This window comes from Rhinolophus ferrumequinum, chromosome X (assembly GCF_004115265.2).
Source record: "Rhinolophus ferrumequinum isolate MPI-CBG mRhiFer1 chromosome X, mRhiFer1_v1.p, whole genome shotgun sequence".
NCBI classification, from domain to species: Eukaryota; Metazoa; Chordata; class Mammalia; order Chiroptera; family Rhinolophidae; genus Rhinolophus; species Rhinolophus ferrumequinum.
In genome coordinates this window covers 56,927,952-56,936,815 of record NC_046284.1, presented here as the reverse complement: position 1 = coordinate 56,936,815, position 8,864 = coordinate 56,927,952, and the positions used below count along the sequence as shown (strand labels likewise).

Sequence of the window (8,864 nt, the reverse complement as noted above, 5' to 3'; positions counted from 1 at the left end):
TGGATGAGCATCAGATAAGCATTCATACTCTTAATCAATGCTTAGTTGAACCAGCCTTCCACAAGCTTTTGAGGACTGCTCATGACGAGATTTGTTTTTATCGGTGTTTGGCTCATGACAAGAGATTAAAACTAAGCTGCTCACCTTTTTGCTTTGTGAAAAATTGGATCAGTTTGGAAGCATCAGGCTTGGAATTGGTGTATGGGTCTGTCACATATAGTTTGGGAGTATTTTAGCACATAATACCACTAGCCAAATGTAATTATAAAGGGCTATTAGATGAAGTTCAATTTCAGAATGGATTTACATAAAGGGAAGAAGATTGCTTTTTTCCTCTTCTTTTGGAGAGGAATAAATTTGTATTGTCCCTAAAATTTGTTTTTCCTATGGAGGGTTTGAAATTATTATGTTAATATTTTACTGCTGTGGCAATATGAAACCTTTTTTTTTATAAGTGTTGTTTTCATCAAGAAAGGTGTAATTATACACACACATACACACATCATTTATGCATACATTTTTGGTTCCTTTTGTGGTTAGTTGGTTTTAAATTGTAGCAAGAAAACAATACTACATTGGAAACAATCAAATGAAAGAGAATAAAAGCTCAAAAATTACCAAATGGTTATTTTATTAGATTTTGTTTGATCATTAAATGTATTTTGCAGACCAAAGTAGTTATTTCAAGTTTGCTGTGTTTTTATGTATTTATTTTTATTGTAATTATTATTATTTTTTTTTGTAAATTCCTTGGCATCACCTTTTTTGTTGTTGTTGTTTAGAAGGGGTGGGTATCCAGACTGCCATATACAAGTCAAGATGGACCTTTCTCTTTGAGCTGCCACTTTCCAACAATTAAATTTTGGTTTCTTTAGGTTGTGAGTTGGTTTTGTTTTGCTTTGCTTTGCTTTGTTTTTATCTTGGAAGTCTAGATTTTTATTTTGACCATTTGTTAGTGTTTTCCCTAAAATAATGATAATAATTAACAACAGCCAAAAACCTAAAAAAGTGTCTTTGTTTTTTTATTTCCCTTTTATTTTCCTTTTATATCAACTGTGGTTCATCAGTAGATAGAACTTCAGTTAGTTTTACAGAATGCAACATTTAGCACTTCCCCACCTGCTTTTTTAAAGGAAAAGATAAAATTCAATGAATGACTTGAAGTCGAGAATGTGGCTATAGGTTGTTCACCCATATTCAGATTGCAAAGTATTCCTCACACCTTTTAGCCTGAATGCATACAGTGATGTGTGGCAAAGATATGCAAACCCAAGCTCCATTACCATCATCAGTAGAATCGGTCAAGCTGCTTTTTATGACAAAGCACAACTGCTGATCCCAATCTCTACTCTCTGGAAAATTTTGTCATTCCACTCAGCACGAGCTGAAATACCGAAAAGCAAATTGTAGCATTCATGGGGAAGAAATCACTTCCATTTCTTCCGCTTCTCATTGCCCCTCTCCTTTCGCCTCTTCTTTTCCACTTTCTCCTCCTCCTCTTCCGCAGCCTCCTCCCCTTTCCTCAAATAAGTAAATCCATTATTTCTCTCTTTTCTAAGATGGCTCCTCTAATGGTTTTTTTCTGAAGTCAGTGTTTACAAAGCTAACCAACAGTGTTGCTGCTAATAGTTGCTGGCATGTTTTCAGCATCTGTGCACTCTTTATTTCCAAGTTTTTTAAAGATTGCAAATTTTCAGCGATTATTTTTAAGTATCATCTCAATGGTCACACATTGACTTTGGTTCTTTAGTTTCCTCAGTTATTTTGCTGTCTGTGAAGCAAAGGTTTAGTTTTGCTAGTTTTGAATCTCTATCGCTTCGTTAGCACTTGAAGAATCATCAACCTAGCTGCTATTAATTTCAGTACATTTTTTTCAAATGCTGTTTATAAGTTCCCTATCAGTTTAGCAGCACCAGTTTTTATGCTCTCTATATGACCCTCAGATCTAGCAGTGTGGTCAAAGAAAGAGGCTAAATTCTACTCTGGGTTGCATCAGCAGTACATCTGGGTATGCATTGTCCTTCGATCTTTGGATAATTACAGTATCGGCTTCCAAGCAACCTTTCCTGAGCTCATTCAGATAATCCACAGTGTTGCAATCTGACTTGTTCAACAGGAATTGGCAGGTTTGCTGAGACATATTCAATACTACCTCTAGGTATTTGTTAAACTCTCCACCAATAACAAGGGTACTATCACCAAACACAGCATTGTGGCTTTACAGACCTATGGACATTCTCATTCCTTACGTTCTCCATCAACAACAGGTAAGATACTGGATTTCAAGGTGTGACGTAAGTCTCCCACTTATCTTACAGTCACCAATAAAAGTCCTTAACAGTGAGGTCATTACCTCATCTTGATACTGCACATTTCAGAGAACATTTTGAAGAGTTCTAGAAAACTCTTAAAAGGGGGTTTTCCCTAAAATAATGTAACATCCTCAACAGGGACACCATCATCTCATCTCAATGCTGCTGCACTTTTCAGAGAACATTTGAAGAATTATGTGGAACAAAGACTGAAGGTAACTTAACTGGATCTTATCAGAAGTGCTTTTATGTGTGACTTCATCTGAAGTGATATACTATTTGCTATTAGACCAGAACTTCCAGAGTCAATATTTTAACTGAAGGGTAATAGTACTTGGTATGATTTTTCACAGTTTTCATTAAAGCAGCACTTCTCAGGCTTTTCTGGTGGCCATCAGGCCTGTCTGTGGTCTCCAGGAGTTGCTGATATATGAGAATAAGCAATAAGTAGCTGTTTCTTACTGATTATCACTTATGAAGTTTCATAAGCAGCTTCAGCTAAACTAGAAAAAGCCCAGCACACATTTGATGCCATTCTGGGTTCAGAAGTCAGGCCTTCCATCGGACAGAGAAGCCAAGTAGACATCATTGGTGACAGCTTCAGGGAGCAAATTCAAAATCTGCCTTCAGTCTATATACTTGTATATCAAACAACTTACACCGGGGTCTTTGATTAATTATATTAAGATAGGCATTGCCTGTATAACTAGGAGTTTAGCTTATTTAGTTTCTGTTCTTCCAAGATACAGGCAAAAACCATTGCAGGGGTATCCTGGTATCACTAATCAGGGTTCCTGATAGGTTCTTTCAGAGAGGGAAGGACAAGTGGGGCAGTGTCATCTTTACATCAGGTGGCCAGAAGCATCATCATATTCATCATCCTTGCTATTGTCTGTGTGAGAATTCAAACCTCAGTTGTAGTGATCTGTAGTGATAGATCTTGTACGTGTGCTCTGGGGCCTTCTTTGTTCTGCTGTCTCTTTAGCATCAAAGGTCAAATCTATTGTTGAAATAATAAATTTTTTTTTCAATTACATTTCACATACAGTATTATCTTAGTGACAGGTGTACAACATAGTGATTAGACATTTATATAATTTACAAAGTGATCACCCATGATGAATCTACTACCCATCTGACACCATACATAGTTATCACAATATTATTGACTATATTCCTTATGTTATACTTTACATCCGCATGACTATTTTGTGACTACCAGTTTGTACTTCTTAATCCCTTCCCCTTTTTCACCCACCCCAAACCCCCTCACATCTGGCAACCATCAAAATGTTCTCTGTATATATGTTTATTTCTGTTTTATTTTTTTGTTTATTTTGTTCTTTAGATTTCACATGTAAGTAAACTCGTATGGCATTTGACTTTCTCTATCTGACTTCACTCAGCCAAACACTCTCTGTGTTCATCCATGTTGTTGCAGATGGCAAGATTTCATCTTTTTTATGACTCAGTAATATTTCATTGTACATATGTAACCCCTCTTCTTTATCCATTCATCCAGTGATGCGCAACCAGGTTGCCTCTATATCTTGGCTATTGTAAATAATGCTGCAATGAACACATGGATGCATATGAAGTAGTAGTCCATTTGAAGGAGTGTTTTGAGATTTTTTTCAGATAAATACCCAGAAGTGGGATTACTGGGCCCTTTTTTGTCTCTTCTTTTTGATTTTGTTTTAAAGTCTGTTTTGTCTGGTGTAAGTATCACTACCCCAGCTGTTTTATTCATTTCCATTTTCATGAAGTACCTTTTCATCCCTTTACTTTCAGTCTGTGTGTGTTTTTCAATTGGAAGTGAGTCTCTTGCAAGCAACATATGTAAGAGTATTGTTTTCTTATCCATTTAGTCACCTTATGTCTGATTGGAGCATTTAATCCATTCACATTTAAACTAACTGTTGATAGATATGTAGTTGCCGTTTTATTATTCTTTTTTTAATTTTTATTTTTTCTTCTTCTTAAACATGTTTTTAACATTTCTTGTAATACTGACTTGGTGGTGGTGAACTCCTTTAGCTTTTTCTTGTCTGGGATGCTCTTTATCACTTTTTAAATTTTAAATGATAGCCTTGCTTGGTAGAGTAGTCTTGGTTGTGGATACTTTCTTTTCATCACTTTGAACATTTCATGTCATTCTTTTCTTGCCTGCAAAGTTTCTGTTGAGTAATCAGCTGACAGTCTTTTGGGAGCTCCCTTGTAAGTAAGTACTTGCCTTTCTGTTGCTGCTTTTAGGATTCTCTTTTTGTCTTTAACCTTTGCCATTTAAATTATGTGTCTTGGAATGGGCTTGTTTGGATCCATCTTCTTTGGAACTCTGTGTGCTTTCTGGACTCATATGACTATTTCCTTCACCAGGTTAGGAAAGTTTTCATGATTTCTTCAAACAGTTTCTTAATTGCTTGCATTCTCCTCCTTTTGGTATCTCTATGATGCAAATGTTTTTATGCTTGATGTTATCCCAGTGGTCTCTCTAACTATCCTCATTTGTTTGGATTCTTTTTTCTTTTTTTCTGTTCCAATGGGGTATTTTCTGCTACCTTGTTTTCCAAGTTACTGATTCATTCCGCAGCTTCATCTAGTCTGCTTGTGATTCCTTCTAGTGCATTCTTCATTTTAGTGATTGCATTCTTCACTTCTGAATGGTTTTTATGGTTTCTATGTCCTTTGTTTTTCATGCTGGCTATCCGTTTGTTGAAGTTCTCACTAAGTTCCTTGAGCATCCATATAAACATTGTTTTGATTTCTGTATGCACCTGGCAGGTTGCTTGCCTCCATTTGGTTTAGTTTTTTTTCTGGCGTTTTCTCCTGGTTTTTTATTTGGGACATATTTCTTTGTTTGCTCACTTTGACTGCCTCTCTGATTTTGTTTCTCTGTATTAGGTAGATCTGCTATGTCTCCTAGTCATGTCCGGGTGAACTTATGTAGTAGGTGTCCTGTGATACCCAGTGACACAGTCTTCCTGGTCACCTTAGCTGGTGCTCCAGGAGTGTCCCTTGTGTGGGTTGTATGTGCTTACTTATTACAGTTGAGCCTTGATTGATATTGGCATGTCAATTTGTGGGATTGACACTCAGGCTTATTGACTGTGGAGTTTGGCCACATCCACAGTTTATGGACTGCTGTGAGGGGGGCTTGCCCTGCATACTGGGAGCCCTAGTGGGTTCTGGTGCCTTTTGAGATTACCCTTTGAGTGTGCTGCTTGAGGGGCTAATGTGGTGGTGCTCTTCTGTGATCTGAAGTAGATGTCCTAGTATGTTGGTTCTCATATGTCTTGTGAGGCAGTCCTCTGCAGGCCCAGTTCAGCCACTGCCTGTGACTAGTCAGAGAGTACTTGGTAGGAGTTACAAAGTGATTTGTAGTTGGTCACTGCCTGTGTTTTACTGGGAGGCACATGGGAGAGACCTCGTTGTGAATCAAGGATGGCTACCACCAGTATTGGGCCATGGTAGCTCTGCAAATAGCCCAGGTCACCCTGAGGCCTGCTGACTCCTGCTGGGTCCTAAAAGGCTCAACTGCTGATAAAGCCTCATGTGGTATGTGAAATAGGTGAGGCGGGGTCTTAGGGAGTCACCAGGATGGGACAAATGGTGATCAAAAGGTTAGTTTAGATTCTGGTTTGGTGCCAGTACTGAGCCTAGAGCTACTCAGCAAGTCTCGGAGCACACCAAGGCCAGCTGCCATCCAACAGGGGTCTGCAGTCACCCAAGACTTGTCCAAGAAAGAGTAGAACATGGACAGGGCTGTTTGCTGGATGGGAAAGTGCTTCTGGCATTGCACGAGTTGTGGGGGTGTGGTGGGGTACCAGGGAGTCACCAGTGTGGAGCTAGTGCAGTTCACTAGCCAATGCAAATTCAGATTTGGCCATGTGGAGGAGAGCTCAACACAGGAAAGATGGTGCTTGCCTGCCAGCTGCACTGGACAAGAGCCCCACACAGGGAAAATGTTGGCTGTCCCTAAAGTCCTCACTGTGAAGCCACACTAGGCAGTCTCTCCCTGTATGTCTCTTACACCTTCTGAGTCACTGTCCCTCCATTGGAGCCCAGGATGAGTGCCTGGGAGCGAGAGAGTCTATGCTTGGGCCCTTTAAAATAATATCTTGGTTTCACACAGCCTTTTATCCCACCTGGATGGTTGAAATCCCCACAGTTTTTCACAGCCAGATGTTGTAAGGGCTTTTATTCCTGGCACTGGTACTCCGGGCTGGGGAGCCCAGTGTGGGGCTGGGGTCCTGCGCTCCTCTGGGGGGGGACCTCCACAGCTGAGATATCCCTCCCAATTCTCAATGGTCGCACACATGGATAGGGCTGGCCTATTCCAAATCTCTTCCCCTCCTACCAGTCTTAACTTCTTTATATCCTTACTTGTAAAACTCCGGTTCAGCTAAATTTCAGATGATTCTCCAAGTTGATTTTTCTATAATTTAGTTGTAATTTTAATGTTGTAACTGGAGGAGACAAGCACAACATTTATCTGCTCCACCATATTGGCTCTGTATGCTCCACTGTTCATTTAATCTACTGTGTTTTTCCTCTAATGTATTCTTTTTTGCAGTTATTGTATTCCTCATTTCTAACTGGTTCTTTTTATATATTCTATCTCCATTTTTATGTTTTCCATTTCTTTGTTGAAGTTCTCAGTGAGATCATTGAGCATCCCTGAAACCATTGTTTTGAACTCTCCTTCTGGTAGATTGCCTATCTCCATTTTGTTTAATTCTTTTTCTAGAGCTTTGTTCTGTTCTTTCTTTTGGGCATTTTTAAAAATCTCCCCATTTTGGCTGCCTTCCTGTGTTTGTTTCTATGTATTAGGTAGGGCTGCTATGTCTACTGGTCTTCGTAGAGTGGCCTTATATAGTAGGTGTCCCGTGTGGTACAGTCTCCCTTTTTTCTTGAGCCAGGTACTCCAGGTATGTCCTTTGCATGGATTGTGTGTACCCTCCCTGTTGTAGTTGAGGCTTGGTTGCTGTTTGCATGTCAGTGGGAGGGATTGGCCCTCAGGCTGATTGTGAGGACTGGCCAGTACTACAGTGGAGGAGCTGTCATGCAGGGGCTGACCCTATGGAGCAAGGTTCACTTTAGTAGGGCTCTGGTGCCTTCCCAGTGTGCTCTTTTGGGTGTGTCATCCTTGGAGGTGGCCAGTGGTGCTCCGGCTTGGTACAAATCAGGTCATCCTGTGTGCTGGTCCCTGAGCCTCCTGGGAGGGGTCCTGCCACAGGCTAAGTTCAGCCACGGCATGTGCCCAGCTGGGGCCACCCAGCATTAGCCACAAGGCAATCTGCAGATGGCAGCCACCCATGCTGGGCTTGGAGGTGCCTGAGGGAGGCTAAGCCACAAACTGGGGCTGGCTGCTGCTAGTGCCAAGCTTAGTGCTGCGCAGCAAGAGATACAGGGCATGCTGAGGCCAGGCGTTACTTGTATGGGGTTTGTGAACCTTTGAGAGAGTTTAGGAAATTCTATAGCATGACCCAAGACAGGACATTTGTATGGAAATGCCACTGTAAGTGGCTTGGGTGGGCCTGCAAAGTGGGTGGGGCAAGGTCTGTGGTTGTCACCAAGGCAGAGTGAATAGTGTTAGTCAGGTTGATGAAGACAGATATAGCAGTTACCTACTTCTGAAAGCTGGCAGGAGGGAGGGCTCAATAAAGAAATATTGGGTTCTGCCAGCACATCTGAGTGAAAGCTGCCCTTTAGCCCTTGTCCTGAGCCAGACAATTCATTTCTTCTCTGTATGTCCTTGGCTTCATTCAAGCTGCTGCCCCAGCACTAGAACTCAGAGAAAGTGATCCCATTAGTAAGTCTGTGCATGAGCCCTTTAAATGGGGTGCCTGGGACTCTAGCACCCTTCCATCTTACTCAGACACGCTCTCCACTGGATTTCACAGCCAGTCATTGTGGTACTTCTCTTCCAGGCCCTAGAACCCTGAGCTGGGGAGCCTAGTATGGGGTTGGGAGCCTTCGCTCCTCGGGTGGAGCCTTCACAGCCAAGATATCCCATCTGATTTAAAATCACCAAACACAGGTGTGGGACCAGCCTGTTCCATATCTCTGCCCCTCCTACCAGTCTCAAGGTAGCTTCTGTATATCCTTAGTTATAGGACTTCTGTTTAACTAGATTTCAGGCAATTCTCAATGATGGTTGTTCTGTAGTTTAGCTGTAATTCTGATGTGATCACAAGAAGAGGCAAGCACAGTGTTTACCTACTTCGCCATCTTCACTGGATCATCATCCTTATTACTCGCTTGTTTACATAATTTCTGGCCCCAAATCTCCCTCCAGTAACAAGCTTTATTTCTTCAATGCTGTCAAGGATGACCTCCTTCCCTCAACTATGGCCCTAATCACAGCAATGTTTTTTTTATGTCTATAGTTATTTTTCTAATTCCAACTACTTCTTATGTTCTGCCCACTAGTCTTGGCCAAATCTATTTTGTCATCATAAACATTGAACGAGCATTTTATTTCTTATAGGGCCACTTTATTAAAGTTACTGTGTTACTTCAGTTGTGATCATAAAAAGAACAGGACTTGTA

The 8,864-nt window shown here is 40.9% G+C and overlaps 1 pseudogene; it reads right to left on the bottom strand.

Moving 5' to 3' along the window:
• Positions 1-1,693: 1,693 nt before the first annotated feature.
• Positions 1,694-3,192, bottom strand: LOC117038742 (importin subunit beta-1-like; annotated as a pseudogene).
• Positions 3,193-8,864: the final 5,672 nt, after the last annotated feature.